The following is an 11,879-nucleotide window of genomic DNA, read 5'->3' as shown; positions in this document are numbered from 1 at the left end:
TACGTGCGAATCCTGGTTCAGTTGTAACAGCGCTTCCGATTCACTTGACGAATGCCCCTTTGCCACCACGTCCTTGGCAGCGCTCGGCTGCCGAGTGCTGGGGCCGTTTCTCACCCGTCGTCTCATTGTTTCCTGGTGCTCTCCCATCTGCCGTCTCTGGTCTCTTACCGAGGATGTCATTTCTATAGACAAAAAGAGCTTTGCCTGTGGTGTTTTGTGTTTATGGAGTGCCTAGTAAATGGGGATCTGGATCCAGGGAAGATTAGTAGCTATTGTTACGCTCCAGGCTTTCTGGGGCTGTTTTTTTATCAGATTTGCAGCAGCCTTGGCCGGGAACACCCCACCTTTGTCACCTCTGGTGGTTCCTCGTGGCTGTGCAAGGGCAGGGCAGCACAGGGTCTTTACTAGTGATAGCAGAGAGGCTGTGGCCTCTGACTGACTGAGCTACTGGAAGATTTAACCTCCCCGAGAGGGACCTGCTTTCTGCAGCAGGAAAAACAAGCTGTGATCCCCCAGGATGGACTAGTGTTTGCTGGAAGACATAAACAGCATTTCAGGAGAGTAACATCATAAGTGAAACATGCATTTGTTCCTTCCTCCGTGATGCAGATACCTTGGAAAACAATAGATGTTTAGCAAAAAAAAAAAAAAAGAAAGTCCGATTTTGTCATTACCATGAATACTTAAACAAATACAACAAAACAGATCAGTCTTAGGTCTGGCAAGAGACTTGCCAACTCTCATTCTCACAGTTATTTTTACGGCAAGCAAAGCACTGCTGCAGCTATTAAACTCCACTTGACAAAGGCATTTAATATTTGTGTATGTTGGAAAATATCCGGGAAACCATATCAGATGTTATTCCTAGTTCTAAACCAGTGGTGCTGACTCAGTATTCTCAGCGTCAGGTTTGCACTTTTAATTTGAATAGAGAATTTGCTCACGGGACCTCAACAAAATATTTGTCCTTATTGCTGTGCCGATGCTTGCTGCCCTTCACCAGAAGGGAATACACACCAGTTCAGGTTGTAAAAATACAAAGCCTAATTTTGACTTACGGCACGACTCTTGCTGACAAAGCCTAAAAAATAACAAAAAAGGTCACGAATAGTAGCAGAATCTGAACCCGGTTCCTGGCAGCACCCCACTATGGTCAGTGGGGTAAGCACCATTTTCTGTCCCCTGAAAACCTGAGGATTTGAGAGACAATTTGACGTCCTTTAGCAGGAAAATATTGTACATTTTGGAGGCGAAACCAGTCTCCTTGTCGAGCGGAGGGGATGGAGGAAGAATGACTTACTGAAATCCTTTCGCCATCGCTGTCAAAGCACTGCTCTGGTGTGGCAAAGCGAGGACGGAGCCTCCTTTACTCCCCATTCTACCTGCGCATCTAATTACGCTGTGTAAAAGATTTATTCGATTCCTGCAGGAAGGAGGTTGTCCCGTTAGGAAAAAAGCCCTTCCCGCAGGTTTGATTGTTGCCATCCAAACTGCCTCTGCCACCTTCGAGTTGCATTGAAACTTTCTCTGTGCGCTTGTTAAAATAGGACGTACTACAAAAGAGCTGCCAGGTCTCCTGAAAGATTGCAATGCCAGAGTGACATTTTCTTGCTACTTTTGAGAGCCGTGTGTCTTATTTAAAAAAAAAAAAAAAGACCCAACCAAAAACCACCACCAACAAAATGATGTGTAGGAAAAATAAACAGCATTACTAGCAAATAACTCATTCTTTAAGACTTTTAGGCTTACATCTTCAGGCTGGAGACTCAGAACCATAAAACCCTGATGAAAACAGACAACAGCCATCAGCCGAGGGCGAGCTGAGGGTGGTCGGTGAGTCAGTACCTGCGGCCCGCTGGGGTCGGATGGGGACGTACTCCCACCAGCAGAGAGGAGATGAATTTAGCAGTCTGTGTATCCGGAGGACCTGAGGCTCTCGCTTGGCTCCGCTTCGGCTCTCGGGAGGCTCCCATAAACAAACACACACGTTCCTGTTTTGTTGCACATCTTGTGCAAGAGAAAAGCAGCTGTAGAGCAGGGCCAGGCTAACGCGGGGGAAATTCCTTCTCCGTTGCACAACATTTCTGCGGTGACTTCTTCCCTCGCATTTAGCGGGGCTGGTGGATGTTTACAGGATACGTGGCTTCTATCCAGTTTAATTCAAAATAACTCATTTCTTCTCCTTGGGGTTTCTACCCTTCAGTCTGCTGCGTTACTGGTGAAAAGACCTTTTCCATCCCTCTCTTTTAAACTAAGAGCATAGTGGAATCTCATGTAGACACTTTACCATTTTCACCTGGCATTAGAGGGTGGGAGTCTGCCCTCATCTCTGCAGCAGGCTGCCTGAACATAACCAGGCAACTTGGCTAAGAGGAAAAAGAAAATAATTAATGATTAATTTTAATTATGATTTTAAAAAAAACCCAAACAAAACAGAAAATTTGAGTCAAAACTGCACAACAATTCAGAATTGAGAGAGCCTGGTCTGGTTGTACTTACTTTTTCCTTAGCTATAGAGCTGCAGAACATCTGCTGGAAAATAAGTCTCTTTTTCTCCTTCACATAACACAGCTCTCCTTTGTCTCCTGACACCCATTAATGACCTTTAAAGAAATCTCCTAAAAGTAACTCGGTTAAGAAGAAATACTACCTCTAATGGCAGCAGCCACTGCTGCTGAAGCATTACATGAAAGCCATTTTTCAGGTGCATTTCCTACTCGTTACTGCTACCACCTTTGTAAGAAGAGCAGTACACAGAGTACTTTACCAAAAAAAAAAAAAAAAAGCTGTATAAAATACTGGAAAAACAAAGTTTTATTATCTTTGTACAGGTGAAATAATTTCGCACTCCTTAAATTCCTGACACCACGGAGGAGGAAACACGTCGCATGCTGAGCGCGGTACGTACAGATGGCAGTGCTGTCGCTTGGACCGAATCGCACAGAAGAAGGGTGGATTTTCTCCAAGGTAGAAGCTCTGGCTGACAGTCACAACTCATCCCCGATCAAGTTATAAGCAGCAGGTTGTGCGTAGTGCATATGGAGCTGCACACCCTATTCCATAGCTGTGCTCCACAAACAGCTTGATATTTCCTGGCAAGCTCAAGGGTACCAGAATATGGAGATGGTCTGTATCGGGTCAGTCTTGACCAACAGCTACTGATGTGATCTACTTCTCGGGCTGGACACGAGGAGGTGAGCTGGGGCCACCTTCCCCAGCAGGTTCCACCAGCCAGACTTTGTCCCATCCGACTTCTCCTGCCATAAACACGGGGAGCACAAGAGGGAGCCAGATGCTTTGGAGCTGAAATCCCAAAGTCTCCACTGAGGTCCTGCCCGACGGCACCCGGTAGGATGAGAAGATGCCAGAAGCAGGTCCTGCTCTGTCCCTTAGCTGGTGGAAGCGGAGCTCAGATCACGTTTGCCTGGAGCAGATGTTGGGAGTGGTCCCTTCCAGTCTTTCATCACTCAGGAGGTGCCCTTACATCACCTTCTTTCAAAGTTATATAAAACTGGTAAGGAAATCGAGCACTTAACTGATTTCACACTGAAATTACGGATGGCTTAGATGACCAGAAGCTCGAGCACTGCTGTAGTTAATCCCTTGTTAAACATCATTACTTCAGCCCGCAGAGCCCCGAACCACGGGAGCACAAGGTGGCACCGTGCAGGTGAGCACATGAGGTGTGGGGGGTGACCACCCCATTACCACTACACTGAGACCAAAGGGAGTTCCCAGAAGGAAGAGCAGGTGAAAGCCAGCAGTTCTGCTCCCTGGGGGTGATGCAACCCCCGGGCCTCAGAGGTGAGGACCTGCCACGGAAAGCTGCGCTTGGATCCCAGCTTCCCTGCGCTGCTCTCAGGCTCCTGCTCTCCTAACCCATCGCCTCTTGGTGCGGCCAGCACTGAAGTCAGTGGGCAGTGCTGGTGCATATCTACGGGTTTGACTTGCAGTCCAAACACGCTTAAAAAAACAAAAACAAAAAACCCAAACCCCTTCCACTTTGGCATGGATTCTGACAAGTCTTTCCTAGTATATAATAAAAGCAACATCTCTGCTTGGTGTTGCAGATAGATGTGTCCTGCCTGGCCTGCACATGGGGACCTACGTTGCAGAAACTCACCATTTTTACCATCGTCTGAGTGCTTCTGTTTATTAGCAGATAGATCTTGTGCAGATACAGCCAGTTCTTAACAACTGGAAAACATTAATGCACACAGTAAACACCACTGAGAGTACTTTTCCCCCCCTCTAAGTTATATGAACGCTTCCCCCGTGAGTTAAGGGATTTGGCACTTCTCTCGGGCATACTTTACATTTTCCAAACTTTCCGAATAACACATTGAGAGGCTTAAGCATCTGCAGTGCCAAACCAAATGAGAGAAGAAACGATTTTGCAGGCTCATTAATGCCTCGCACTGACAGGCCTGGAGGGGCTGCGATTTTATTTACATAGGGTAGAGACAGGCCTGGGGGGAAGCACGGTGTGATTTCCATAGAGAAGAGATGTTCCTTCAGGGGTGGAGTCTCGTTTAGATGCAAAAGGAACAGGAACTGGGAGCACAGTCTGACATAGGTATGGTTTCACCTGTTCTTTCAAAAAACACGCTTAAAAACGCTGTTCTTGGTCACAGCTGGAGTGTTTTTCCCACACGAGGAGCTGTTACAGTTCAACTACATCAGCTGTCCCACTGCTAGCAGAGCCCCTGAGAGCAAACGAGGGTGAATTAGCAAGAGAGGAAAGAAACAGAGAAGAGAACTCGAAGATGGAAAGACTAAGAAAACCCACAAAATAACAGTATTTATAAAATGACAGTTGTCAACCTTCCCCCCAAACTCTCCTGAAGTCAAAACCAAAATAACTATTCATCTGGTTGTTGGCTCGATGCTGTTTGCAGAGCTGGCTCGCTGCTCCCCCCCCCATCGCTGCTCCCCAACCAATGCGCTCAGAGGTTGTCCCCAACACATCACAGCCTGCCCACACCACCCACCTCCCCTCCGTCCCTCTCCACAGCCAATGAGGTCCAGTCTTCACCACCCCAGAGTCATCCTCCCAGCCTCCAAGAGAGCTGATGATTAATTGAAGCCAGCTGCTTGGCTCCCTCTCCTTCTTCCCACACCACTTTGCATTCCTTTTAAAGCACACACACACCCCACCCCAGAGCTGTGCTTGGCTTTCTGGAGTGTGCAGCAGTGATGCTGCAGAAACATTGCCAGCTTTCACACCACCCCTCCTCTCTGTGGGCTGGAGCTGTTTGGGTACCAGACATTCGCAGTGGTGAACTCAGTGTGCAATGTCATCAGCCTCAGAGCCGCAGAAGGTATTTAAAGTCTTGCTAGTTTGGGGCCTCCGTTACATTTTTAGCTTTTTGTGTTATGTTCTCAGTTTTTCTTTAATGTGGGTAACCTTGAAGAGCCTCCAGACTTGCCCTGCTGCCATGGGAGTCACATGTTGAATACCTAATCAAATATGAGATCCTCAAGAATTATAAAATGGTTTGGGTTGGAAGGGACCTTGAAGATCCTCTAGTTCCACCCCGCCCTGGGCAGGGACACCTCCCACCACCTCCCTCCCACCTGAGAAATTTCATAGAATTTCACAGAATGGTTTTGGTTGGAAGGGACCTTAAAGCTCCATCCCCCCTGCCCTGGGGAGGGACACCTCCCACCAGCCCAGGTTGCTCCAAGCCCCATCCAACCTGGCCTTGAACACCTCCAGGGATGGGGCAGCCACAGCTGCTCGGGGCAACCTGCCCCAGGGGATCACCACCCGCACAGGAGAGAATTTCTTCCTGATATCTCATCTAACTCTCCCAGCCTGTCCTCCCAGCAGAGGGGCTCCAGCCCTCCCAGCATCTCCGGGGCCTCCTCTGGCCCCGCTCCAACAGCTCCGTCTCCTTCTGCTGGTGGGACCCCCCGAGCTGGAGGCAGCACTGCAGGGGGGTCTCCCCAGAGCAGAGCGCAGCAGAGGGGCACAATCCCCCCTCGCCCTGCTGGCCACGCTGCTGGGGATGCAGCCCGGCATGCCGGGGGCTCGCTGGGCTGTGATTGTGCATTGCCGGCTCATGGGGAGCTTCTCATCCACCGACACCCCCAGGTCCTTCTCCTCAGGGCTGCTCTCCAGCCATTCTCCACCCAGAATGATTTTTATCTTACCAGAACTTAGGTGCCCAGTGGTAAGTTTGTTGCCTGAACTAATTATGTAGTTGTTGGGGACAGCCGACTGCTTCTGAAGGATAATTTACCCCACTTTGGAACAGATAATGTGCAGTGCTCTCTACAGATAGCCTCCACAGCCCTCCTTACCGTACCGAGTGTCTGAATCAACAGAGAGATGACACATCTTAGATAGTTATGGATTCTTGCTTATTTTTAGCTAAGGCTTTTGCCTCTGCTTACCTGCCTGCTTTGTTGTCCGGTGGGGAACGCAGAGGAAGGCACCACAGGGCTGGTGGTGCCTCTCCTGCAAGAGCTCTCGCTCGCCTTGCTTGTGACACGTGTCCAGCGTCACCGAGGACAGTGTGCAAAACGGTCCTTGTGTTTCCAGTTTCCGTACAGTGTGTTTGCTGGCATCACAGACTGGTTAACACGTTGCTTAGCATTCCCCCAGGTTTCCCAGTACTCAGACATGAAGCAAACCCCTTGCGTGTCTAGCAGATCTCTTTCAACTCTTGGGCAAGCATCCCAAATGTACAGCTGTAGGTGAGGAGGCACGATTTAGTTTCCTGAGCATTTCAGGTGCCTGGAGTCTGCGGTTGCCCTGGTATCCTTTCCCTGGCAGAAAAGCACCTGGGGGCGTTGGTGGATGGCTGGCTGAATAGGAGCCGGCAGTGTGCCCAGGTGGCCAAGAAGGCCAACAGCATCCTGGCCTGTATCAGGAATAGTGTGGTGAGCAGGGCTGGGGCAGTGATCATCCCCCTGTACTCGGCACTGGTGGGCCCCCACCTCTAGTGCTGTGTTCAGTTTTGGGCCCATCACTACAAGAAGGACACTGAGGCGTTGGAGCGTGTCCAGAGAAGGGCAACGGAGCTGGTGAGGGGTTTGGAGGACATGTCTTATGAGGAACGACTGAGGGAACAGGAGGTGTTCAGCCTGGAGAAGAGGAGGCTGAGGGGAGACCTTCTCACCCTCTACAACTACCTGAAAGGGGGGTGTAGAGAGGTGGCGGCTGACCTCAGCTCCCTGGTGACGAGTGATAGGACGAGAGGAAATGGGTTCAGGTTATGTCAGGGAAGATTTAGATTGGATATTAGGAAACATTTTTTAAATGAAAGGGTTATTAAACATTGGAACAGGCTGCCCCTGGTACTTGGGGACGTGGTTTAGAAGTGGTTTTGTCAGGGTAGGTTGATGGTTGGACTTGATGATCTTAAAGGTCCCTTCCAACCTCAGCAATTCTATGATTCTGTTCTATGATCTGATAGAGACCTTCCCGAGCAGGTGTTTGTGCTGCGGACCTGTTTTGCTCGGGGAGGAATATGGCATGCTGAGAGTGCCACCAAGCTGAGGTGTCCAAAACGAGCGTGCCGGAGGCCTTGCGAGTGAGCCGTGCTTGGCTTGCTCGGCACCTCAGCCCCAGCCGATCAGCTCTTACCTTCATGTCAACTGACATTTATGCTGCTGCTGTGTCAGCCAGTCCCGAGGCATATCCATCACCACTCCCAGGCTTTGCGCAAACGCAAACAGAAGTAAATAAATACCCGGGTCGCAGCCCTAAAGAGTTAAGAAAGCTCTGTGTTCTTCCCCAGGGGAGAGCCTATTGCAACTTGTAAACGCTTGCTGTCTATTTCCAGGTGGTAATTAAAACAGCTTCCCTCCACCAAGTCGGTATTACATCAAGAGGCTGACAATTTCCTGGAGAAAACAGCTGTGTTTCCACTAATGAGCCTCAAGATCAGCAAAACGCGATGCCTGGGCGCAGTTGTAGCTGCAGCTCTGGCACGTGAGACCCAATGGCCCTTTGATAGTTCTTACCGGTATTTCTCAGAGGTTTTTGTTTCTCCTACCGTTATTATGCCAAACTGCAAAAGTCTGCTCATCATGCTGTGAAGTTTTTCCTTTTAAATATTTACAGTGTGCTGTTGCTAATTCGGTCAGGTAACGGTGGCGCATGGAATGGGCTCTGTCAGGAGAGGGCAAATTGGGGCAAATTAGGCAGAGCAGGGAAGGGGAAAGCACAGGGCAGTGGGTTTCTGAGTTTCTGGAAGAAACGCATTTTTATATCATGAAGTGTATTTATTTTTTATTTTTTTTTCACAGGATGGATTAATGTTTGCGGGTCTGGAGCGGGCATGGGAGTTTGAGAAATGATTTCATTCCCTTCACGTGGCATATTCACATTTTCCCAAATTGCTTTGCAAATAACTGGCGTTCTTTAATGGGGAAGGTGGGTAAAATAAAGCAGAACCATCAAATATTGCTGCTAAGTGGCCCTTGCAGGTTCTTCACAACCGTGCAAGGCTGGCAGCAGCTAAAAGTGAACAGATAAAATTGTGATGTTCATTCATCTCAATGGTTGCATCGATGAGTGGATGTTAGTAGTCCCACAGTTGGGCTACGTGAACCTCCTTTGCATGTCCGCATGCAACGTTGCTAATGGACAGTTGACAAATTGTGTTCTGCACTGAATTTGTGCTCAAATTTGTGCCGTTGTATGAATAGGCAATAAATATAGGCATGGCTGGAGCACGGTAACAGCAGCAGATTGGGAGCAGAAGTCTCTCCTTCCTGACTCTATAGACTGCTGCTGAGGTCAGCATGAGTTTCCCATCACCTCGAAAGGAGCTGGGACGTCATCCCCTCTCTCGGGATGTATGGGTTTTGGTGGGCACCTTGAAGCCTCGCAGGGCTGTATCAAACACAGGGAAAACTGGTCGATCCAGCTGAAAAAGATGTCCCTGTCTCATGGGCCAGCGGCTCGTGCCAGTCCAGGCTGCGCAATGATGGGGGACATCTCCCAGGAAGACGCAGATTTCCAGGGATGCAGCCGGCTTCCCAAAAGCGAGGTGGTCTTATGTGAATCCTCAGGGCTTGGTCACGTTCGGGCAAGGAGGAAAAATCTCATGCTTTCATTTTTCTCTGGTGTGGATGGACTGGGCACCTCCACCAGTACCTCCCTCACTCCTCTGGGAAACTTCGCGCAAAATCATCTTTGTCACCTCTGTTTCTTGGTGCATTTCCCAGCAGTTTCCTGCTGCCTTCATGCTGGAGGAGCCAAACCCCCTCGGCTCAAGCAAATCTTTCTCCTTCTGGACAAGATTCAACCGCAGCTGAATAGATCAGTCCCGCTTTTGGCCCCTTTGGGAAAGCATGGCAGGGAAAGCTTGTGCTCGTTGTGTTAAAAATGAGTATTTTTACTACCTAGACAGAAGCCTTCAATCTCCAGGGCCATCACTCTGTACCCCTGACAAAGACTGAATGAAAGGCAAAACATAATTACTTACATATTACTCCATCTGACATCTTTAAATATTAAGACATCTATCTAGTCTAAAATCATTCCTATAAATGTGTTTGTGGCACCTTAGGCTTAGGAAATTTTGAATAGCTGAAGCGGTAATGTTCTTCGATTCATTTGGGCTCCTGGTATAATGTGATTTGGTTTTCCTCAGGTGCAGGGGCTTTGCTACAGCCTCATGCTGTGAAGTTTTGGTCCCACCTGCCAGGAACTATTTTTCTTTCCCTCCGGAGATATTTTCCATGATAGTCCAGCACGTTAACGTGAAATTTGAGGCAATGCCTCCATTTTTTGAGAAGTAAGCATTATGTAAAATGAGTATAAATGTCATGTGTTTTCATAACTGTCAAAGTATTGTAATTTCTCTGTTATTTTATAGATTGAGAAATTGAGGCAAAGAGGGCAAATGCTTGCCTGAGGCTACGCATTCAACAGCAAGAATAAAAATTGACAATAACGCACTAAGGTCAGATCAGAGGAATATTAACGCTTTCTCAGCCTCGAGCACTCAGGAAGCACAAGGCACGAGGCCCCACACCATGTTTTTGTCCCTAAAGCCCTCCGTGTCAAGCTCTCTGCCTTTTGAAGGCGCGTATTTCCAGCTCTTTAACTGAAAAACAGAATAAAAAGCCTGAAAATGAAAATAATTGAAAATCGTGACAGTAACGACTGCCTAGAATCTCACATATTTTCAGGAATAGAAGTTTGGTGCCTTAAGAAAAAGAGTAGAGGATTATTGCGGCTCACGATATTGTTGTGAGAGCCAGAAAAGTGTGTTTTGTTGGTGCTGAAGGTGGCTGAACGTGAGTGGGGAATGCCTTGGGACAAATTCCCCCGGTGATGAATTTTCATCTTCACGTTCAGACTTTTCCTGACCCTCTGTCCGTAGTCAGCTCTGCGCTTTCACAGCTTGTGCATTGGGCAGTTCACGGAGCTGGAAAATACTTTGTGAAAACTGTATAACTTGAAAAGAAATGAAGAATTTTGAAAACTTCTCCCTAGCCAAAGAAGTAAAACTGACTTAGCAGACAGGGCTTCTTTTTGTTTAGGGAAAGGAACTGCTGTGTCTGACACGGTCCTTGGTGAAAGTGTGTTTTTATGCACTGTGCTGTATATGCTATTCCCAAAACCTGCATATTTTGTAGCCAAATCACAGAGCATGTCAGTTTATTTGGTGTAACAAACTGCATGTGCGCTCTTCTTTGCCTGAAAAAGGAATTAACTCCTAAAAAGAAAACGGGGGAATTAAATATAAGAAAAATGGAGGTGTGAAAACTTAGGGACATGGGAATGATTAGAAATATTTTATTACCCACTAGTACTTAATGTGAACTCCACTTCAAACGTACACCGTTTAAATTACCTCTGTGGCCATCGGCAGTTTTGCGGTGCCTCACGCCCGAGGAAGCTGCGCAGAGCTCGTTACATCGCCCTCTCCTACCGCTGAATCCGGGGGATTTGTTCATCTTCCAGACAGCGCAGAATGGGGCTGGTCCATGTGCTAACGAGACCCCCTGGCATTTCGGGGTGAGCGGCTGGAGCCCCATGGTCCCTGAACACCACAACTCTGCTACGGGGCCCTTTTTTAAGTCTGAATTTCAGCCGTTTCTCACGTTGTGAATGTGACATGGAGGTTACGAGGTTGTAAAGGGGACCTGCAGGGGTGGAGAGTCATACATCTGTCTGGATATTTGTTTGAACTGCATTGTAGGGTCTGTAGCAATAGTGGGGAAATTGGGGATGGCCCATCTCAGCTCTATAATGCTATTTTTATAACTATTATTTTGATTAATTAGGTGGCAGCTAGTGATGTAAGCACTAGGTTCTCACTCTTGGCCCTTTCCCGGCTGGGGATGGTGGTGCTATAGGACTTTGCAGGTGGGAGGATGGATGGATACCCCTGGGACACCATGTCTTCTGCGTATCAATCCTGGTGCCCTTCCTGACACGATATCCCAGACTTCAGGACCCCCTATACACACCTTTACAGAGCACACAGTTAGTGAGCTCATGCATAAAGCTGAGAAACATTTTTTTTTATTTTTTTTTTTCCATCAAGAAGTGCCAGCAAACAACAATGGTGCTTCCCGGGTTTGTTAGCTGCCGCGCTCCTTCCTTTCATCCTTAGCACTAAGCAGCTCGTTAAACAAATCAAAGCAGGTTTTATGAGGCTGCCTTCATCCTGTCACAGAATCACAGAATGGTCAGGGTGGGAAGGGACCTCTGGAGATCATCTAGTCCAACCCCCCTGCCAGAGCAGGGGCACCTACAACAGGTTGCACAGGACAGCGTCCAGGCGGGTTTGGAATGGCTCCAGAGTGGGAGACTCCACCACCTCTCTGGGCAGCCTGTGCCAGTGCTCCACTACCCGCAAAGTAAAGAAGTTCCTTCTCATGTTAAGATGGAACTTCCTATGTTCAAG

The sequence above is a fragment of the Charadrius vociferus genome, unplaced genomic scaffold, assembly GCF_000708025.1.
Source record: "Charadrius vociferus isolate BGI_N301 unplaced genomic scaffold, ASM70802v2 scaffold434, whole genome shotgun sequence".
Classification (NCBI taxonomy): domain Eukaryota; kingdom Metazoa; phylum Chordata; class Aves; order Charadriiformes; family Charadriidae; genus Charadrius; species Charadrius vociferus.
This window is presented reverse-complemented; position numbering follows the sequence as displayed.